This window comes from Camarhynchus parvulus, chromosome 2 (genome assembly GCF_901933205.1).
Source record: "Camarhynchus parvulus chromosome 2, STF_HiC, whole genome shotgun sequence".
Lineage (NCBI taxonomy): Eukaryota > Metazoa > Chordata > Aves > Passeriformes > Thraupidae > Camarhynchus > Camarhynchus parvulus.
The window spans coordinates 121,360,513-121,385,106 of record NC_044572.1 but is presented as its reverse complement, the minus strand read 5'-3'; positions in this window follow the sequence as shown (position 1 = coordinate 121,385,106).

The following is a 24,594-nucleotide window of genomic DNA, read 5'->3' as shown; positions in this document are numbered from 1 at the left end:
GTCTACTGAAGTACCACCTGTGTAATCACTTAGACTAGAGCTGGAGTTACTATTGCAGCCTGGGAATTTCTGGAATAACATGTAGTTTAAAATCATAGGAAAATAAGAACAGCCATAATGGTTCAAACCAAAGGTCTAGCTAGTCTCATATTGTGTCTCTGACAACGTCCTGTACCAGATGTCAGGGGGAGAGGATAAGAACCAGGCAAGCATGTAATACTGTTTCCCATATTCATCTGGCCTTTAGCTGTAATTCAGACTTCTTGAATGAGACTCTTTTGTATTTATGTTTTTTCTCCATAAATTGGAACACATGACATTTTTAAACATCCACAGAATATAGCAATGAGTTCCACAGCTTAGCTATATGTTGTAGAAACCTCTTGTTTATTTTTACATTTCCAGCTGCTTTTTTCATCTGATAGCCCACATGTTTGTATAGGAAAATACAGGGGATCAATACTTCCCTATGTGCATTCTCCAGAATGATAAGGAATTTTGTGGACATTCATCAGTTGCTCCCATAACTACTTTTTGTTATTTTATTATTTAATCTTTTCTTTTTTCTTTTCTTTTCTTTTCTTTTCTTTTCTTTTCTTTTCTTTTCTTTTCTTTTCTTTTCTTTTCTTTTCTTTTCTTTTCTTTTCTTTTCTTTTCTTTTCTTTTCTTTTCTTTTCTTTTCTTTTCTTTTCTTTTCTTTTCTTTTCTTTTCTTTTTTCTTTTCCTAATTACTTATCTTTCCCATAACACAGCCCCCTGACCTGTTGTATAATTTTCAATGTATAGAAGCATTTCCATACCTCTGATCACTTTTATTGTGCGTCTCTGTCCTTTTGTTTTTTTTGCAGTTATAGGATGCTTTTTGGATAGAAGAACCAGAAATGCCTATTTTCTTGTTTAAAATTTCATATAGTAATTAAATTTAATTGTATGCCTTATGATGCTGCCTACAGGAATGCGTACAAGAATCCAAAGTCATAATAATTTTGATTTCTCTAACACTGAAACTAAGTGTAGTAGGTTCAGTCCCTAGAAGAGGCTAATAGCCACATCATTTAAGTCTTTTCCAAGTACTAAGTAGCTTAGTCTTTTTGAAGCCTAAATTCTCATGCTGTAATTAAGGGCCATAAGGCACTCTATCTGAGCATCTGGCACACACCAATTGCCTATACATTTCTAGTATAAAACCTTGTCACGAAATTCTTCACAGCCAGTGCTTCCCTTCATTATCCAGAGCACTAGGCTTGTCCGCAACTCAGCTTCACAAGCACATGTTTCATCCGAATTTCTATACCCAGATTTTGTTGAGGAGAACTGTACCTTTTAGGGACTCTTGGCCCTATCTTTTGAAATCAAAAGTCATCTGAGATAGCACTAATCTTTTTAACTCAGGTGCTGTATGAAGCAGATTCTTTGGTCAGTTATGGACTAGTACAGCTGTCATTATCATTCTTGCATAGGGATAAGTGCTAAAAATCTCCCTTTGAACTGGGCACTGAAGAGCAGGAGCTGAATTCACGTGATCAACTCCCAAGACTGACTGCCACATGAAGAGTTTCAAGATCCAGGAACAAAGCAGAAGTCTTTCACACCCCCCTTGGCTAGATACTGCTTGGAGAACCTAAGGAAAATGGTCTCAAGAAAATACACCTTGTAGGGAAGCAATGCCTCTCTGTGGTTGCCTAGATGCTGTTATAGGCCTCCAAACCTTGGATCCTGTTTCACACCAGATTTCTAATCTTCCTTCTCTTATTAAAATCAGGCTTTCCCTTGCAAGTAGAAAACTCCATTTAGCCCTGTCAAAGTGAAAATTATCCCCAGTCTAGTGATCAAGGCTTTATCTTGTTTTTCGTGTGTCTGGAAATGGTTTCCGGAATTAGCTACTCCATAATTTTTCCAGGAACTGAGGTGAGGTTCTCAGGCTTGGAGTTCCTTAGGTCCTTCTTTTTATTCAGAAGTGACAGCTCCTTTCCTTCAGTCCTTTCTTCCAGTGTCCTTGGACACTTCTCCTGATTGTCATGATTATTCAAAGATTATTGAGGGGCCTTGCAAAGAAGTCACTCTGCTACCCAGAGTGGTCCTGCAAAGGGCCACAAAGATGGTGAAAGGACTGAAGTATCTCTCTGAGGAGGAAAGGCTGAGAGAGCTGTTACTGTTCAGTCTGGAGAAGAGAAAGCTCAGGAGGATCCCATTAACGTATATAAATACCTGACTAGAATGTCAAAGAGGACAGGTAGTATCCTCTTCTCAGCGGTGCCCAGTGACAGGACCAGAGGTAATGGGAATGGACAGGAGGTTTCCTCTGAACATCAGGAAACACTTTTTCATGGTGAGGGTTACTGAGGACTGGCACAGGTTCTCAGGGAGGTTGTGCAGTCGTCATCCTTGGAGACATTGAAAAGTGGTATGGACATGGTTCTTGACAATCAGCTCCAGGTGGCCATGAAAAGAGGGATTGGACCAATGACTTCCAGAGGTCCCTTTCAGCCTCAACCATTTTGTGATATTACAATTTTACCAAGCAGATCCTGATGAACTCAGCATTACCTAAGTTAACTTGTTCCACACAGGCTGATTTTAGGAAAGGTTTATTACCTAAAAAAGAACAGAGAAACACTAAGGGCAAGATAAGCAAGGCCTTGATTTTGTCTATTCTGTGATGACTTTGTGTCATATAATCAGAGTAGTAATAATGGATAGCAGTGGTAAGGGCCAAATAAAGGATCCAGTTAAATAAAGAAGGAGTTCCAGAACTTTAATTTGAATTTTGAATACAAAATAAAAGTGGAAATTTTCAAAATTTTGCTTGCAACCTGTAATTGCTTGAGTTTAGTGGAAATAAAAGCAAAGAAAAATCATCAACCGAAGAAGAAACAACAAATGGAGAAGAAAACCAGACTGATATAATCTTTGATTATCCTCTATGAGGATAAGTTTAGAATTCAAAAGTCTTCCTCTTCAAGATGAAACATGCTTCCTTCATGTTCCCATCAAGTTCCAGTACTATAGCTGTGGCATAAGGTAGAATAAGGGTAGATCTTTTGCTTAAAATTAAACAACAACACACACACAAAGACTCAAAATCAAAACCCAAAAGAAAATCCACACCAAAATGGACTAGCTATACTAGTAGGAAAATAACAAGGCAAGTGGAGTAATCATTCAGCTATAGCTGAAGCTAAATTCTGCATCAGTTTACTGCCTATCAAGAATAATTCATATAAACCACATGAATTATTGGTCACTTACCTGGACTTCAGCCTTATATCTTTCTTCTTTTTGGTCTGAGGCAAGAACTTGAACATAGGCTTCACTTCTTAAGATTGGTTAGTATAATGGTTGCCATATTTTTTTTGCTATAGCCATCCCACTGTATAATCCTCCATTTTAGATTTGCTGGTAAACAAAAAGGGAGAATTGGAGCAAGATCCTGTATATACCTCGTCTTTATACCTAGGCCACTTAGAAGTATTCCTGTCAACATAAATATGTCTTAGGCTTTTTTTTACATCATTTTGCATTAGAAATCCTCATTTCAGCATCTCAGAGTCTCTTTCTGGATGCCAGTCCCTGTGAGTCCTGTGTCACCACAGTAGCTCCAATTGCTTTTTGCACCAGAAAACAGTCTTGCTTTCTACTGTATGTTCAGATGCTGACCAATAATGCATTTTTATGGACCAGCTTTGCAGTTCCAGGATTGTTTCCTTCTTCTGAAAACAAAGAAATTTATCTGCATCATACTGGTACAGTGCACTAAACCCATCTACATGTCTGCCATCTTGCCAGTGCTCATTGACAACTTTGCACTTTTGTGTTACATGCATGTAGTGTTATGTCCTGTCCAGTCAGTTAAGTCTATACTTGTAAGCAGAGAAATTATTAAAAAGGACTATGACTACTTAACCCTATCAGTCCTTTTATAACAAGTCAAGAGACTAGTTCTGGAGACGCTTAGCCAAACTTAAAAAAAAAAATCCTCCTATTGCTTCTCATATGATGTAAGTTAATTTTTGTGTTATATTCCCAGGGATCTCTGTTGACCAGATGTTAGCAAGCATGCTGTGGCTGCAGAAAGCATATCAGGAAGTCAAAGTGACCAAAACTCTTGTTTTTCCATGAATTTACTTGCTGATATAGAAAGACCTCTTCTTCAAGGTACCGAGTTTTATATACCTGTCCATTAACAACAGCCTTTCAACAATACAACTTTTTAAATTTCATTTTAATCCTTTGATATTTATATTAAAGAAAAAGACTGTCTGGAGATAGACTTAAAATAATAAAATTTTTTGTCACACCTCTGAAACAATCATTGTCTGAAGCTGGTTTTTAAGCAAACACCATGTAATTAGGAGATACACCTGCTCAGGACTTGAGCCATGCCTGTTATTTTACGTCCAAACTAAAGGAAAGAATTCCAGGACTTCTATTTCAAAATGTAGGTGTAATATTCCTGAAAGAAACCACAGATTTTATTTTTCTGCACGCAGGACAAACGAAAATATTTTTTGATGCTCAAGATACTTTTTTATTTAGCTTTAGGTGATCCATAACAACTTCTTTAAAACAAAGCATTATTTGTTTGCCCAAAGCAGCATAACAAGCGTAGCAAGTGGATGAAGTAGGAACAGCCATATGCCCCCACTGTTTAACCATATTTATTTTACTGTTGACAAGTTCCACTCAGTTGACACACTGAATTCATAGGTGAGGGTTATTGCCAGCCCTTGTGGAACCAAATGCACATGTTTCCTTCAGCTGCTGATACTTACCCTTTTTTAGAGACTTTAATAGATTACTGTCCCCTTTGATCTCAGATTTTGGCTGGGAAGATAAAACATTGCTAAACTCGTCTGACTTCTCTTAATAGCCAGGTATAGGAAATACAGACAGAATTTCCAGGTTCTCTATTGTTTCAACAAGAATTCTTCATAATCTGTCCAATCATTTATTTTCTTCATCATTGTTTGCCTTCTTCAAACATTCCCCAAAACTTTTCTTGGAACTATCCACCCGGGCAGGATAAGCTCAATGAAATTAACTCTAGGGTCAGAGCTGGTATTCATAAAAATAATGCAGATGTCTCATGCTCTTCAGCAACCAATGAGTATTACTGATATGATTCTCCCATGGCTCAGAGGTAAACATGCATTGCTATCAAAGTTGTTTCCATTAACAAGAGCAGCGCAACGTGGTGGAGAAAACAGTGGTGGTGGTGGTACCAGAGCCCATGGAGCAGGCTATATTGTATATGAGCAAGAGATGGAGGTCTTTGATAAGAGATGATGCAGGGGGGTGGCTTTAATGCTCCAATTCATTTTCTGTGTGAGAGGGAGGGATGGCCTATTGAAAGTTTCATTTTAGGCCAGTTAACTAATACTGCCCCTTACTGATTCTTCAGCCATGCTCAATTAGAGAGAATCCTTTGTCCTGACACCAGTCAGGATTACTACAATTCATCAACTTTACCCTGAAGAGTGCTTTTATACCAGCTAGACCTCTTAGCTCTAGCTGTGAAATGCCTAGTCACAAGGTTGCCAGCAGATAATTTTCCTTGTCCCTGTAAATAGTAGGCCACTACAGGTACGTATCCAAAGCTAACTAATAATAGGCAATCTAAATATGTAGCAAGTGGTGTATATTAGGAAATTAATTTAGAGTAGCTGTTAGCACATGTATTAAGCTGCTCCAGGAGTGTAGAAATACATCAAATAGCAAGGCACGACTTTTTTAAAGACATTAACAACTTCAATGCTAGGAGTAGTTGCGCTTGTCAGATGAGAGAGCTGCTACACCCTCAAAATAGCTTTACAACAGCTTGGACAAAGTCTCCAAAAAAAACCCTCATTGGCTTCAGAGTCAGGAACAAGTAACCACAGACAACGCAATACATCAGTTGCTACAGCTGAAAAAAAGCCAGGCTTTGCCAACACAGCTTGTAAACTACAGAAGGTCAAATCCCAGTGATTCAAAACATTTGCATACACTGCTATTAAAACCAAATGTTTTCCCTTTAATTCAAATGAACATGAAATTAAACTAACAATAAAAATTGAAATGAAAATTCTGGCAAGCATGTTGACATACAGAAAAGAATAAGGTTTCTCTGCAGCATTAATTAAAGTGTGAGTCATAGTAGAGAGTATCTCATTGCAATCTCATTTGTAACTAGTGGTGATGTGGTAGACTTCAGTTAGCCCAATGAGTATTGTCAAGATTTTAGCTGTCTTTCATGATTATAGTTGAGGAAACTGTTGATCACCAATTATAAACTGGTATACAAAAGGCCAGAAAAAATTCAAATAGTTCACCACTTAGTATGGCTGGTTTTTTTTCTATTGAAAAAATATGTTAATAAAATTTTCACAGGTTGAATCAGGCCTGCTAGAGAATAGCATGTAAAAATTCCAATTTTTAATATTTTGATTTATTTAAAACCATTTAAATATGATATATTTTATTCTATATATTTCTTTACAAAAGCCTCTGATATGGTCAGAAAACCAGAAATAAAAGCACTTCCAAGCTAGTGGGAATAGGCTAACCATGATATGAAGAAAATGTGTTATACCGCCTAACTAAAAACTGAGAGTAAGAAAAAATGGTTATAGCATTTTTATTTTCAGGAAAGGACCAAATTACATGATGAATTGAAACAATTCATCAACACACACAGTAGTGTGTGCTTGCAGCCCAGAAATGCAACCATACCTTGGTCTGCATCAAAAGCAGTGTGACCAGTAGCTTGAAGGAAATGATTCTGCCCCTCTGCTCTCATGAGACTCCACCTGGAGAGCTGCACCCAGCTCTGGGGTCCTTAGCACAAGAGTACATGGCCTTTTGGAGTGAATCCTGAGGGAGGCTGTGAAAATGACCAGAGGGCTGGAGCACTTCCCCTAGAAAAGAAGGCTACAGGAAGACCTTATAGCACCTTTCAATACCTAAAGGGGGCTACAGTAGAGCCAGAGAGGGATTTTTGGCAAGAAAATATAGTGACAGGACAAGGAACAACAATTTAATTTAGATTAAATATTAATTAGATATAGAAATTTGATACTGTGAGGGTGGTGAGGCACTGGAACAGGTTGCCCAGAGAAGCTGTGATGCCCCATCCCTGAAAGTGTTCAAAGCCAGGCTGGACTGGGCTCTGAGCAATGAGGTTTAGTGGAAGGAGTCCCTGCCTATGGCAGGGAACAAGTCGAAACAAGTTGATCGCTTAAATTTGATTCCACCCCAAACCATTCTGTGATTCTATGAAGTAACGAATATCAACAAAAGGGAAAAATTTGTTTCTAAAATTTAAAATTGTTTTTACTGAAGTCAGTGTGGCCTTTGTATTGATTTAGATAGAAGCACAAAATGCTTCAAAGTTAGCACAGTAGCAAATATTACAAAAAACCCATAACTCTAAACCAAAGTGAACAGAAAAACAAACTAATTAAATAAGTTAAGTTCGGGACATTGTTTAAGAAATTGTAGAGTATACATGGTTATATTGTTAAGCAAGATTTTTTTCAAAGTATTGTTTGTACCTACAGCAAAGATATGTAAGAATAAGGTGTGGCTGAATAGAAAAATGTGTACTGGCTGGAAGAGTGACTTGGGGGAAGTAAGATCTGGGACATGCAGTTCCTGCTACCTGCTGTAGGCTGATTAGTATTCAATGACCAGGATGATCACAATCCCAGTGTTGTAAACTTCAGTTCCACTTTTCTAGCAAGGATTCATTCGAATGTTTTCCATGTCTTTGACAAATTTTGAATTTCAGTGGACAAATAAGTGGATTTTTGCTAGATTTTGGTATACAGAAACACAGTCCCTTTAGTTCTTGGCAATGTCAACAGAAATTATTTAAGTTACATTTTTCATCTCCATTTCAAATTTTGTCTGGCACCAGAAATATCTATGCACAGCTTAAGCAAAAAAATAAAGAATGCACCTCACTTTTCAAGAATTTCTGTTTTTTACTGCCAGCTCTCTCCCCTGCCACATTTTTGTCACGACTCATTCAGAGTGGCTTTCCTGTGAGCTGGAAGAAAGTCAGAATTAGGTCACAGACATACAGACTCACACATGTATCTGTACAAAAGTCTCTGTATTTATGAAAAGTTTGGGACAAATCCAATCTCTGGTGTCAGTGAGTCAATTAACCTTCAAATCCTGTATTTCTTAGGCATTCAGGTGCTAGTATGCATTGCCTCCTACATACTGCATTAGTAACAAAGACAATTCTTCTCTGATACACTATATGTCTTTTCTACCTCAAAACAAACAATTTAAAATAATTAAAGAAAAAATATAGAAACTCAATTATCCTGTATGGCATACATTTTAGATGTCCTTATTTGATGTGTTTTACCTAATTTACTTTAACAACAAACCAAGATCCTAGAAAAAAAAAGATTTTTGCACATAGTGCTCTGTAAACCTGAATGCTTCTAATGTACTAGATATGATTTCTGAACTGAAGAGAATTTTCTGAGTGTCATTACTGTGTCTGCCTTTTCAGCAATCATAGAGGCTCACATCTATCATTTCCTTTGTTCAGTGAGAGACAGACTTCTTGCCATGAGAAAAAAAAAAAAGGGAAAGACTGGAAATATTTACTGTGATGCAATGGAAAAAAAATAAAGATCCAGTCAAAATACTCCCTGCAATTTATATTTTAGAGAGTTACATATAAATTGGTACATATATATATATATATATATATATATATATATATATATATACACACACACATATGTTTATGAATTATACTGATGAAATTAATATTTTATATGCTTAAGGTATCCACTGTTAAAATAATTTTGTAATATAATCCATTATGTGGGTTTTTATCTGTCATTTAAAAAAAATCTATTAGCTTTTAAAATAATAGCTTGATGAAGTATGTGAGATGATAGCAAAATCCTATGTTTTCATTTACACTCATCCCTTTCTAGAGTTATTCAAATTAATCATTGTAAATGGAATGTATATCAGCTGTTTTCAGACCCTTTTAGCTATGCTTTTAGTGTATTACTAATTTTTTAAAATCAGATTTTCTCTGGAAGCAGCTAAATTTTTTTTAAATGCCTTATCACACTGGATGTATGCAAGAGCCACCTATGTTTTTCAAAGGAGACCTTCATTTAGAAAATTTGACTTAAAGATTTTTGTCCTAACTGGAAATTTTGTGATGAATGGACATTGGGTAAAAATGTTGCATTTTATTCCAATAATGCATTTGGGACATTTGTTTGTACTTCTTTGTTGCACTTGTTGGGCAGTGATGCCATTCTCAGGTGTCACACTGCAGGGAACTGAGCTGCTCACATGCAGACATGACCCTTCTCAGCCTTAAGCTGAAGCAGATAACGTATATTAGTGTATGAATTTGAGGAAAAAAAAAAGGGGTTTTATCTTCCTGGAACATCCTTGATGGGATTGAATAGCTCCCTGGGAATCCTCAGTCAAATTTTTCACTTTCTAGATACCTGTATATGCTCCTTCTTCCCACATATGCTTTACTTATTTGGCTGGGTGATGCACACTCATAAACAGAAACTACCTTTGGCCACTGGTTGCACTGAGGATGCTGCCCATCCTGGAATTTCAGATCGACTGACCTTTAATTTTTTAGTACAAGAGATGGAGATTGTTTTCAGCTTCCTAAATCTCTGCAGCAAAAAAGGATTAGGCAAACTAAAGTACTACAATGAGTATTACTCTGGGAGTCTCTTCAGAACCATGCTAAAATAATTCAGAAATATTTCAAAAAGTAAAGGAGTAACTTTGTTTTACAACTTGTGTAGCTGAAGCTTAAAAGATGAAGGAAGGTAAGTGACAAATTATTTACACAAAAGCATACCAAATAATGTTAATTATGTAAAAGTATGATCTTATTAATGGACACTTGTATCTATGCTTTAACAAGTTTTATGAAGAATTCTAAAAAATGGGGGCACATTTGCCCTGATTTTTTTCCTGAAATTTTACTGTTCCTTCAGTGTCAGTGTCAGCTGCTAAATATGCCTTTTCCTTTTTTAAATACTAAGTTGTTTCCAGGTAATTTTTAAAAATACAGTTCTCCTTGTCCCACAGCTACATGCTACATGGGTAGAATAACCATTGATATCCTTTGTCACAGCAGACCACATATCATTTCTAAAATTATTCTTTCTCAGGCATTATTCCAGTTAAAATCCCTGCTGTGACACAGGTGAGAAACCACAGCTACTGGGTCTATATTGAAGCCAACTGCCTCACTTTTTTTTCTTTTCCTTTTTTTTCCCAAACACTAATAAAATACAGGAATGAAGGGAGCTTTCCCTCCCTCATTAAAAGCATGATGTGTATAAAAATTATGAATTAAGAACTTTTTTTAACACACTCCCCCTTCTTTTTTCTTTTTGGTTCCTCATGATCATCTCTCCTTTATTGGAAAAAAGCTAATGTATGACTGAGATGAAGTGGATCAGTTCTGAGTTTCAATAAACCTATGTGCTGCTTTCTGTTCAGCCCTGTGAATCTTTAAGAGATGCACTGAGACCGGAATGAGATCATCTACCTGAAATTACCTACCTGGAGATTCAATGGCTGCAAAGAGTGGGTGAAAATCTTCATGAATACTTGCTTCAGGAAAAGGAAGTATGGTGAGCATGACTGAAAAGCAGCCATGGCTTTTCAATGTGACATATAGAGCCATTACAATTTACAGGAACAGCCACTGGTAGTAGCAAAAATCCAGGCAGATTTAAGTAACTAGGCTGCACTAGCAATAACATTTTCAACCAAGCAAAGGAATTGTCTCACAAACTAGTCCTTGTCTTTCTGTTTTTGTTCTCTGCCCTTTTCAGAATTTGCTGCTAAGCTAGAACCTGGCCCTTCCTTCTCTGCAGCTCACCTGTGACTTGAACAGTTTGTGATGAATCACATAATCCACAATGCAGCTAAAGAGCGAGCCTGCATCTCACACATTAGTTTTAATGGTGCATTCCATTGTCTGGTTTGGCTCAAAAGCTGAAATGAGTCTGCTTTTCTGTAAAAATTAACTGGTGGTGCTCAGTAATTCAGTAACTGGTATTTGATAACTGGCACTTTTAAGTTCTATATGGCTTTCAACCTGAAAGCCCAGCCTTGAATGCAGTGCTTAGTAGTGCCACTTGTTTACAAGCAGTTTTACATCCCATTCATTTTTGACTGATTCTTACACTTTAAGTGCACAAGAGACCAGCAAGAAGGACATGAAGTCAGTGTGTTTTCTGGCCCATATAAAACAGAACTAGATGCATATAATGCTCGTTTAGGGTGAGTACCTGGGATGGAGCTTTAAGTTTGTCTTCTGATGCTGGACATTATGTTTTATGTGTTATTTTGTTTCTAGAGCCCTGTTTGTGCATCATAATCTGGGTGCAGTACAGAGGAGATTAATCTATCGCTTCCTACTCTGTTCCCCAGCTCTCAGACTTCCTCCTCTCCTCAGCCATCAGGCAATGAAAATGCTCTGGCAGGGTACTTTAAATATATTATTGCTTCTGGGCTCTCTGCTGATTGGAAGGAGTTGAACAGTAAAAAGGTGCAGAGATGTTTGTGTGATAAATGGGAATATATAGACTGGGATGCTTGGCAGGGCTGAAAAAACACTGTCATGTGCATTCAAGATGGAAGGGAAGGGAGGGGAGGCAGACACGAGCTGTTAAAGTGAGTGGCAGCCACCTACAAACCTAATCCAAATAAAACCCCTCAGAGCAGGGGGACGTGCCCCTCCAGTTTGCACCAGCACAGAAGGATCAAAGCGAATAGCAACCCTCGCTCCCGCTGCCTGAGCCTCTGCCTCAGAGCCCCTCCTCAGGGCCAGCAGGCCCGGGAGGCGCCCGGGTCGCCTCGCCGTCCCCTCGGCCCAGCGCCGGGGGTGGGCAGGAGCAGCTCGCCGCAGCCTCAAAGGCTGGAGCAGCCAATGCACTGCTGCAAGGCCGACACAGAGCTCCAGGAGCCGCCGAGGCTGCCCGAGGCACCGAGCCTCCCGGAGCTGCTGCCGAGCGGCGCGGCTCTGCATCCCCAATGCTCGCCCGGCGCTGTCATACACGGCCCGGCCCGAGCGGGGGAAGGAGCCTGCTCGCCACGCTGCTGTGCATCCTCTCTAGGGCTCCAGGGGAGGCACGGCGTTCAGCTGTACTTCTGCTGGATGAAAACTGAAAATATCTCTAAATGATTAAAATGGTAGGAGAGAAACAATCATAAATATTCATCATCTATCACTACTGATTTATTTTCCTAATGCTGTTGTTACTCGTAGGACCGGATCTGCCTTGTTTTGCCTTCAGAGGCATATGTACAGCACGCTAGAATTTGGAAATAATTATGTTTGTAGAAATTTAAAACATCACATAGTTAAAGGGAATTACAGGTATGACCTTTGTGAACTGCTGTCAGATTTTTTTATGTTATCTCCAAAATATAACAAACAAATCACACAGTATTTAGAAGGTCCTGTACTTTTCAAACACACCTTCACAAGTAGTACTAAGGGAATATGATGCTTTAAGAATTAATGCAACAACTTGACCTGTTCCAGAGAACAGCCTAATTATTTTTTTAATGCTATTTCAGCGAGATAGGTATTTTTTTGCTTTTTCAAATTAAAGGAGTTACATTTATCACTCTTGTATATCCAGCATGATTTCCTCTTAAATTACTTTGTTGGAACTCAAAGAGCTTTATTTAAGAGTGAGATGAATAGCGATATATTTGAGGTACCTGAAATTTAAGAGAAAAAGAGTGTAATATTGAAAAAAATCTGTTGTTCATATGGTACTACCTTTTTTCTTTAAAAATCTCCTTTAGTTTGCAGTCAGATGCTCTTTTCAGGAATGTTTTGACGTCATATTTTGCGGAGAAACTATTAATCTACAATCTGTATGGCAATAAGTAGGAAAAAATTGCAATTTTTCATACAACAAACCACTGTCCTTCTATTTACTATACAAGACAAGTTTTCTGAAGCACAGGGGTTGTTTTTATTTTTTTAATAGTTGTGTGGCTCAGATCCAGCAAGCAAACCCGTTTTACTGATGGGGTCTCTACTTATCCAGTGTTTCTGTCATCAGCCTGACCTTGCAGCTTTCTACAGTGCCATTATACCCTGGGTGCTGGCTTATTTTCATACAGCAGCCCCCAACTACTTGATCCCACTTCATCTACTTCATGGACACAGACATTTGTTGGGCTTATTAGCTCAGCAGGAGCCTTATCATATTTTGTATCTGAGGCTGTTGGAGATGTCAAGAGATGGAAATGCTGTGTAGCTTTTTATCCTCTCTTCTTGCACTTTCTCTGAGAGCCCAACAGTGCATTTGGATTCAATGCTCTCCTGCCACTAGCTGCTGAGATCTCTTTAAATATGTCTAGCTTTGCCATCTGTACCAATAACACTGCAAAGGCTTAGCCATGATTAGGCTGTCAAGATTTATTAAGTTAAAAAGTATCAAAGTTTCTTGCTGCAACCCCAGACCTTTTAAGAGTCCACCTTCTTTAGAAACCCTTCCCCCTCCTGACTAACACTACAGTCAATGTGCTTCGCTTGACCTTGACCAACATATGCACCCGGGGAACACTAATGAATTTGGGCCAATTCATCTTGGAACTCCAAATTTAATCAAGCTGACATGCCAGGGAAAGCAGACTGTAATTAACTCCTAGCATTTTAGGTAATCTGTAAATTTCATAAACTTAGATCAATCTGTTTCTGTGGTATTAAGCATTTTTTCATGGATTTGTTTAACAGACTAAAATTGTTAAAATAATACAATAATAACAATTAAAATGAAAGTGTTGTATCATGACATTAAATCCCTTTAAAAATTACTGTTAGTCCAGCAGAATAGGATGCCACCAAACAATGTATACTTAGCAGCCTGCCTAGTAAAACCAAGTGAATCCAGTGTTTTCATTTCTTTTTGAAAATGAGTCATCCACTCATTTCATGATGTGCATGTTATGAAAATGTACAACCAGAGAAAATAAAATAGAAAAAATCATTTGCTCAGTGTTATCTTTCAATTAGTTTAATTTTGATGAAGAAGAGATAGGAGCATTAAAAACTAGCCCATAGGGCTCCTGTTTTGTTCTGCTTCATTTTACTGTTATTTGTATAACGGTAGCACTTAGAGGTCCTGGCCAGGATCAAGGTCCCACTGTGTGAAGTGCTGTATGAATACAAGGTTCCAGTCCTGAGGGAAAAAAAAAAAAAAAAAAAAAAACCAGTAAAATATTGATTTAAAAAAAAAAAAAAAAAAACAACAAGAAAAGGACAAAAAGAAAATTAACCACCAACCCACCCACCACCCTAAACCAGACTTTTCTGAGACTAATATTTAAATCTCCAGGCTGAAATAGTTCCTCTGAGTAATCTCCAGGCTGAAATAGTTCCTCTGAGTATTTTTTAATTCTTTTCATGTCTGCATGGAGCATCAACAGTACACCTAAGCTCCAGCGTCTCCACAGTGGTCCTGGTAGGTAAGAAATTTTGAGGTGGCAAAAAATATAACAGAAGAACAAAGTCAGAGATCAAGCAAACAAATTATTATATGTGGATTTAAAAGGAAAAGGCCCAAATAATGAAGACTAAAACCATCACTACATTTACAGCATATCATCTCAGAAATTATAAACCTTTGATCTTTTAAATGTGGGAGTTAAGAAAAATATTAAAAGCAGGACCATGCCAAAGACTGAAACATATACATACATATATGTGTGTTGTATAGATGTATTTCCTGCAGACCTTGTTAAAGGGAAGCAATCAAATAACATCAGATATTGCTTCAATCAAATAAATGTTAATTATTTAAGAGCAGAGGCAGAGAAGGGCCAGAGCCATTAATTTAGGTTCCCTTCCTCAAATTGTGTTTCATAAAAATGCCACCTTTAAGATCTTTCTATTGTATTTTAACCTAAAAATTCATGAAGATTTTTAAGGCAGACAGCAGCACAAAGAACTACAGTGAAGTTCACTTACTCCTGTTGAACTTTGCAGTCTTTCTTTCCAAAGAGAAGGATGAACAGCATTTTACTGAGAACTTATGAAAATTCTTTGCAGTTGCAGTTTGTACATACTTAAATACATGCTTACACAAATAAATGTACAGGGAGTGACGAAAGGCAGCATATGCCTTAACCTTTTCATGCTGATTATGGTCACTGTGGCTAGAAGGGAAGAATAAGGTCTGTGCTCAAACATAACATGCAAACACGCACACACACACACACACACACACACGCACTGTGTTTACACACATAATAATCCTATATAGCAACACATATATTCTATATGATGAGATTTTTGACTCTGTTCCAAATATTGATGCCATTTTAGATGGACAAATCAGTCATGCAGTGTCTTTCATGAAAATTTTTCTCATACTGAAGGAACCGCAGCATAACACCATATGATCACAGAAGATTCTTTACTGTCTTGTGGCCAACATAGTCTTTCATTTCTAAATACACTGGACCAAGAGGAATAAAACCAATTCAAGGCTTCCCTTCTTCACGAGGCTGGAAAAGCTTGGCATAAATTGTTTCTTCTTTCTCTTGGTATATGACTATGCACATTCATGGGTCTCAATTACAAAAACAAATATCTGGTTTTTGTGTAAGCTCAGAGCAAAGCAATGTATCTTACGTACCCTCAGTCTATAAAAATGAAAAAAAAAGTCTACTCAGGCCTCTTTCTTAATGTATATAGTATCCAGGACTTTATTTTGAATGATGCAGAAGCACAATTCAAATACTCAAAAAAGGTGGAGTCTCCATAGGCATGGCCAATAATGTGCTATATACTTTCAGAGCTTTAAAAAATGTCTTCACATATGTTGTTATGATTTATTAAGCAAATTCTTGACCCTAATAGCTAGTAAAAGCTAGCAAAGTGCAACTGGCTACTTTAATGACCGGAAACATAAATGCTGGTTCACAGAAAGTAATCTCCCAACCATCATAATGTGCAATAGATCATTCAGGACAGTAAGCACTTGACCAAAATGATCTCACCTGCTGTCAAATATCCTCTAAAATCCTTTTCTTGGCTGGTCAATGAGAAAATTGTGATGCAAAGATATGTCTTACACCAACATATTGCAGACATCATCATCAGGCTACATGCAGGAGCAGAAAATACAGATTATTTGGGTGTTGGTGATCAGTGGCCTTCAGTGACTGGGTGACGAAATATGCAAGGTGGTGTAGAACCATTTCTAAGTAGACCTCAGCTGACTGTGAGATTGTTGTCAATCTATAGGTTACCTATATGAAGCCCTGCATGGATTAATCTTACTTCTTCTTTTCAGAGATCCCTGGAGATTATTGCAATACCACAATTTTGCTGAACTTTCACCAGCTCCACCACCTCCATCTTAGCCCCTACAACCAATGTTATCTCCCAAAGGAGGGAGCATATAATTATGAGAAAAGTTTTAATTTATGCAAGGATCTGAGGAGCTAAAAGGCCACTCATAGCAGAACAAGACACTTAAAACTTTTAAAACAACCTCCTAAAGCAAAAAGTAAGTTAATGCAAAACACTGAAAGGAGCAATCAGTAATGTTGACTGTACCTTCAACAGAGGATATGCCCTCACTAGCTGATAATGTAGAACAATCTTGAGGCTACATTAGATTCATTGATAGTCCTGACTACAGAGATAATTGTGGTAAGAAATGGTTGCGCTCCCACTTCCCCAAGAGACTGTGCCTATTGCTGTCAAAGGAAGATCTGGAAACTGTGATTCATGCTTTTATCATCTCCATGTTCCTAACTTAGGGCTAAGGGCTCCACAGAAGTTTCATCTTGTTCCACACTCAGCAGCCCACCTCTTAAGCAGGAAAACCTGCCAAGAGATCATAATGGAAATCTGCACACTCTAATGGATTTCTGCATTCATTATCCAGATACAAATCAACTTCCTGGTCCTTATATTTAAGGATATTTTAGATACTGGCTTTTAGCCAAGATCTACCATGCAACTTTTCTTATTGAAAACGCTGAAGTGTATGCAGCCTATGTTCAAATGCTCAGAAGTGTTTCATGTATTAGGCCCCTGCCCCTGGAAGGAAAATTTAACAGAATTCAAGATGTAGTGTGAATCCAATCATCTCACAAGCAAAGCTTCCTGTAATAGTGTGGCTTTAGGAGGAATGACAAGAAATGAAAGAAAAGGAAGGAGTAAAGTGAGAAGAAAAAACCAAGGAAAACTTAGATGCCTCCAAAACTTGTCACATTAAGTACAGATATGGACAGAAGCTCTTTGTAGACATCCATAATTTACTTTTTAGTGTGAGAGTTACATGTGTTGATTGAATTAATGACATATAAAATTTCTGCCCAAGAAGCTTATTTGAGGGTACTCATATGATATGATGAAAAGGAACAAAAGGAAAGAGAGAGATGAGTTGGTATGGAGATAAAACTTACACAGTTTCAAGGAAAGTAGAAAAGTATTTTTGTATTAATATATGCACATACTTAACCCTTTTGGCTACTGAAAGCTGACCTACCAAATGTTCTTTTCAAAACAAGGAAAGAAGGAGAAGAAGAATGAGGAAAATGAAGAGTAGAATATCAGCTAACAGGTGTTAGAACCTCAAATTAGTATTTTTACATGTCTTTTGTTGCAGCATTACGTCACATATATTTTGAGCAAATCTAGGAACTACCTGGTCACAGGATTCACATTGTAGCTAGTTCTAAAGGTGTATGGCATATATCTGCTGCTGCAGTAAGAGCTTATTTTTGTCTTTTCAGTAAATGTTTAGAGGAAAATGCTGATCAAAATAAATCCTCATTCCTGGGTCCAATTGCCAGCATAAATAATTATTGTGATTCAAAATGGCTTATTATATTTGTATTTTTTCAAGATAACATATTTCCCAAGCACATGGAAGTAAATTTCTAGTGTTAAGAAAACACAGAGGATACAACAAGATCCTAAACTGCAAATTTTTCATCAGGATCAGCGTTCTCTGAATTTGAGCTTTTACTGCTCTAAATCGCTTGTGTTCAAAGTAAAGAACTTTGAGGGCACAAAGCCTATTAATTCAATTGCATTATAATAGTATGGTTAGCTTGTCCACTGTCTGGTTTCCTGATGGTCTGCCTAGTTTTATTCTAGCTCCTCCCAGCTCTGTCAGAGCTACTAAGCATGGACACACACATAAGCAGTGGTTTCTAGTCTGAAGTGACCATTAAAGATATTCTGTGGTGGAATCATTACACAAATTAGCAGGCACTTTCTGTCTCATCAAGAGATGTGGCTTTCTCCATGCTACTCTACATCTGAGTTTCACAAACATGGAGATTTAGGGATAAGGCTCCAGTGGAATCATAAAATATTTTCTAGTCTGTCATTACCACAAACCTGGTTGTTAGTGGGGTGGAGTGCTCCATCTACTTCCTGGCACTAGCTCCAAGACTGCTGACAGATTTATGTGAAGCAGAATGCATACACACTTCTAGCTTATACCCAAAATGGTGAAGGTCTTAATTTTTTTTTGCCCTACAGATGGACAATCCCAAAGGTGCAGCTAATACTGTCACATTAAGTGACTGCAATATTGTAAAGCTGAGAACAGGTGAAATGGATAAACATTTTTTTGAAATTCATCCAAATAATGTAACAGTTTACTATTACAGTTTATTTATGTAAGGCAAACAGTAGGCCAGGCTATTAAGGCGGGGAAGAAACCAGAGTATTTTCTTCTAAGACCTTATAACCTAAGCAGCATTATAAACGAAGAACCTGGTCTTGGGAGATGCTGAGCTCATACATACTACAGTGATAGGTACAATAAAACAGCCTAGGCTGGATTCCTAGAGCATCCTAATTTACTCTGAGGTGGTGAAAGAAGGTTGATGTTAGATCCTGTTTGATGCAACTGATAAGAAAAAAACAAACTGTTAAGAAGAGTTCAAAGAACCAAAGCTAAGAATAATTTTGGGCAAGTTTTAAAAGAGTATGGGATACTGTTGTTGAAAGGATAAGTATTGAGTCCTAGTTTTTTTTTAATTAAGTGTAAACCATGAAGACTGATGCCCCTGTTTTAACGATTTTTCCTGTTTTTCATTGCTGTTTAAGAATCACTTCTCCCACAACATCATGCCAACTTCACTGAGTTCAGCTAGGGCAATAGCTGGGGAGACAGCCTCAGGCTTGTGTATAAAGGAATGCATTTCAGGTCCGGCTTTAGGCTCTGCCAGCATTTGGTTGGGGTTGTTTAGATGGAGGAGGCAGATACTAGTAAGCATTAATGTCAATTTATGATAGTCTGGCTACACTGCACAGGCATAGCCTTTAGTAGAAAGTGAAGTGTGTAGCACCAAACAATGCATACTAGGAATATCCATACAAAAAGGTACCTCTTTTGATAGGAATGAAGACTTTCCCTAAAGAGTACTTTACTTGAAGAACTTATTATCTGAACAGCATGTAAAGAGAGAGCCCAGTCCTGTGAGGTGCTGTAGTTAGTGCTCTGTTAATTCACTCCCGTGCTTACTGCATACTACTTGTATAGACAAGCAGAATTTAAGCCTTGCAAAACTGTAAATGGATGAAGTGATGTCATTGGGACTTCATGTAGGCAGCATCACCAGCAGCCAAACCGTTCAGATTTGGAAAGCTCCCTCTAACACAGCTGTTGCTTACAGGTGGAACAGCAACTCCTGCAGCCACAGCTGATTACATTCATGGAGTGTGTCAGTGGTTCTGCAACTATGAATGGAAATGAGAAGACTGGGAGACATCATGGAAATATATTGTGCTCATGATATCTCCTTACTTTCTGAGTCTTCCAGTGTTGGGTGATGTCCTTGTCAGTGCACTAATGCTCTCAACTCCTAACACTAAGCATCATTTCTTGATATTTTTCTGCGGGGACATCAGCTGCTAGAAATGCAAAGGCATGTTAGAGATAGTCCAAAGTAAATGTTTCCTTTGCTTCTTCTAGAGCTGCAGGTCCTCATAAGATAGCACACACTACAATGCCATTCAGTGGCTTAGAAAAATCTGCCTGACCCATAAAATATTGCCAGCTCAGAATTTCCTAGGTATATCTAGTACAAGAGGTGCAAAAATTATATTTCATAATTCACCAAGCAGATGAGCAATTTCTGGAATTGAACAGTTCTGTTCAGTCCTTTACTCTTTATAAATTTATGAGTGGGTTTGTGGCCTGTTACTAATAGGTCTCTAAATTAATAAGCTGACATGTATTGCAACACTCTCTAGGGCAAACTTCCTTCAAGTTTAGATTCAAGTGACCTGCCTTATGTCATGCTGTGGATTCACCTTAGCAAAGGGTGGAATTTTCAGCCTGCTTTTTGTTCTGTGATAGTTTACAATAGCTCAGCTTCTCATTCTGTGTCATCAGTTAATATTAAAAGCAGAAAAAATAATAATCACTGTCTTCTAGCGCTGAACAAGAAGATTAATATCTCATTTTAATGGGAATTTTGAATGATGGGAAGAGAGAATGAAGATATTTTTCTTTACAATCTTTTAAAGAAGGGTGAAGGTCCCACCGTTTCATGATGTGCAGGCCATGGTTTAAGTCTGTAATCTCCATTGCTGCACAAATTCAGGAGTCTTGGGCTTCCTTGTGTGCATACAGGGCTGTGTACCTGCTCGCCACCTCTGGCGCTGTCAACCTGTCCATGCTCCAGCAGAAGGGCAGGAGGTTACATTTGCTATAGCAGAGCTGGGCCCAAAGGATTGTACTGTGGCTGCCCAGAGACTGAAGATGTTCTAGGCATGAGAGGCAGAAGCATATCCTGCATTAAGGGACTAGGCCAAACTATTTTTTTATACTATTCTCATATCTTCCTCCTTACCCAAGAAATTTCCACAAGCCTGTGGTCAAAGAAATGCCTAATCTCACTATGGTAACAAGCCACAAAGAACTGGGAATCATATTGCTAGCTCATTGTATTAATGTGCTTTTTGCCTTCTAAAGAGCTGGGTGATTCCTGTCTGCAAACAGGTAAGTCTCATACCCATCACACACCCATGTGCACCAAGCTCATCTGTGTGAGGTGGTACACATTTGTCTTATCTGCACTGGAAGACTTATGTATTGTGGGTTTAACTGGGCCTGTGAAGGGAACAGCATGTGACTAGATATAGTCACAAAAGTATATCAGGCTATTAGTTATTTAAAAATGGTCAAAGAGATAAAAAATCAATTTGGGGGAGGAGGATTGTGAACAGAAATAATGGAGTAAGCATTGCAATACACCCATCTTCTCTGCATTTAACTGTTCAGTCCCCACATCTGTAGAAGGAAAGCATGCTTTAAATGACACATTCAGCTGGCATAAATCAGGAAGCATCTCTGAAATCAGTGGTTTCACATCTGTGCATCAGCTAAGCACTGTGTTGCAGAGTTTTCATCATTGAAGACCAAATGAGTATGATCGCTGCATATTATACAGGAATTATTTAGTAGGCAGAGGCTAGCTCTCTTGCTAAACAGGAACCTATTACAGAGGGAATGCATTCATATACAGCAGTAAAGTGCCTGCAGTTCTGATTAAATAAAGAGAAAGGCAGAAACCCATGAAAATTAATATTTCTGTAAATCATAAAAGTAAACCCAAGCTTATTAACAATTTTTATAGGCATTGTATAACACAAAACAACAATATATGTGAGAAAGAGCGAGAAAGAGAAAGACAAAGAGACAGAGTGAGAGAGGGAAAACCAGAGACAGAGAGATAGAAAGGGAGAAAAATGTTTAGGATGCAGAGATAGAAAGGGAGAAAAATGTTTTGGATGCATGCAGCAAAAAAAAGTATTTTGAACAAGAATAAAAATAAAGATCAGAGTTCAAATTAAACTGCCATACAGTCTCTATACATGATCCGCTCATTATATATTTATTGTTTCTTGACTACTGAAAAATAATCACTATCGCTGCTATTTTCGTGTGACTTTAAAAAAGAAAAACAAAAAGGAAAAAGAATACATGTTATCTTCTGCATTATCTCCGTAGGCTAGGTTATATACTGCACATAGTTAAACACACAGTGATGAAACATTCATATAGGCTGCTCTCATTTCCCAGCTTCTCATTTTTACACAGAGCACCTAGATTTGCCAGAATCTCTCCCTCCTTTGGCAAGAGGGCAAGCAAGCAGTCATTTCAGAAACTGGTGCCAGTGCTACCTATGAGTCAGCGTGATGTATTTAATGCTCCATTTGTTAGAGGCTAAGTACATTACCCCTACAGTGCCCTAACCTCTAATGGCTCAGTGCCAGGGAGCCCAAGTCTGGTCCTGAACCTGTATTACCACTCCACATTTTACTGCAGTGTCAGTTGTCTCTAATACATACATTTGATCTAGGCATCACAGTGCATCATTTTAACATTAGATTCTGGTATTATGAAATATATCTTTTCTAGAGTATTTCTTATTTCCCTGTAATGCATCAAAAATGCGAATGAAAAATTAGATGTGAATTTGAAGTGCAAAAATTTTATGTTTTCATCATTTTGTACTAAAGCTGGAGTAAAAATATAGGTGTTTGTAATATGGTGCACGGATCTGACATATAGCTCTTGATGTTCAGGGTTAAATTTAAATCTACATTGCCTGGTTACCAATCTCCGCAGTTGCACCCAGGCAGGACTAGGAAAGATTGATGATTGTGATTGTGAGATTAATCCTGTAATGTTTACAAGACTTCTGAGCTGAAACCTGGTTGGTCATATCATGCTATCCAGAGAAGGCCGCTTGGCTTGCCAGGGTAATTTCTTCTGATGCAGTAAATAACTAGGCATAATGAAAATACTCTGATGTATTCTACTGCCTGATTGATGCTCTGCATGCGATATGGCAAAGCAGTGCACTTCCTATCACAAATTTACATATACAAACCAGCAGAAGAAGCATGATAATGTCAGCATCCTCCAGAAACCCTAGGATGCTACACAATTTTATAGCAGTTATGAATTACTGTTGACCTTTCTGGCCTCTTATACCAGTATGCTAGACTCAAGCATATTGAAAGTCATCAGTCTGAAGCAGTCATTCTTTACCTAATTATGGCTATTTGTGTGTGGGAGGATAGTGTTTCTTTTATTGTTAAAAATTAGCATTAAAGAATATCATTGCTGAGATTGAATGGTCCATCTGTTTTAAGCCTATATTTTAATAGAAACAGAGAAAAGTATGATTCAAATTCTGCAAACTATTTTTATAAGCCAAAAGATGCCAAAATATGAACTTTTACAGTTCAGTACTTAATGAAAGAGCATGGCTTGTGTCCCAGTGTCCTGGTTTCAACACAGACTTTTTTTATTATTATTTTTTTTATTTTTTAAGCAGGCTAAAAGGTCTTAGCACTTAGCACTACCATTTAAACTAAATTTCTTGCTGGATTTTGCAAGTCTAAATTAACAGGAAATATTCAGTAGTGGTATGAAAGTCTTTCAAGTACAAATATAGATTAAATCTTTGAAATCATGTAGATGCATTAGTTAAAGGAGCTTCCATATTTCATACTAAATATTTGAATAATCAGGCTTTCAGAACATCACTAAAACACAGCTCCTTATTATCATTTGCATTTTAATGTCCTTAAAATTATTACACTAAGGGAAATGTTTTTGATACATTATAGCATTTCCTCTAAATGTGTGATTATGTTAATGGGTTTTCAATCAGGATCCTAGCCTGACACCATAGGAAAATTTATGCAAAGTTCATACCCTGTCAGGGCCTTTAATCAGGACCATTTATTAGACCCCTGCCTTCTTTGATGGTTGCTGCTCCCTTTATTAAATATACTGACTTGGCCATCTGAAGAAAAGGACAATAAAAGGTTACTGGGGATGAAAGCATGAATGCTATTTGCTCATGTTTCCTTTACAGACACTTCTTCAATAATTAAGGAAGGGCTTTCTTTGGCCTTTTAGGCTTTTGAAGTGCATATCAAACATAACACTTAGTTCTTGTTTTTATGGAATGTTTAATGCAGAGATTTAGGCTTAAGCACAAGTAAACTAACTTAGATGCTGCTAACAGAATTAATTTAAATAATTCTCACAAAAATCACTGCAGTCACGTATGTCTACTGACTAGCTGAGCTATATTGAAGTGAGGCAATTAAACTTACTGTAATTTAGAGAAATGCTGAAAACAATGGCCTCCCCCTTCTCCCCCCACTTTTTTTTTCCTTACACTATTTATTTTTCTAGCTTTTTCTGGTCAAACCTTAGCATGGCAAAGTCATCACTGCATCTGATAAAACAGCTTTCAATGTGAGAACTGTTTCCAATGTCCCTCAATATATATGCTAGTTACTTTATAAAATTATTTAATACACTGCTTAAGGATTTATAGGAGGGTTGAAACTGGCATGAGTGACACTAATTTTTCCCCTGGATCGCATGCAGAGAAAAACACAACAAACAGCAGATCTAACTAAGTAGTATTGACAACCTGGGGTTTGGATACAAATTCAATATGAGAAAACAGACTCACTTCAATGAAATACAAATAAACAATGAATTCTGTTTTGACATGTCTAAATAGGTAGTAGGTGACTGAGAGGCTTGG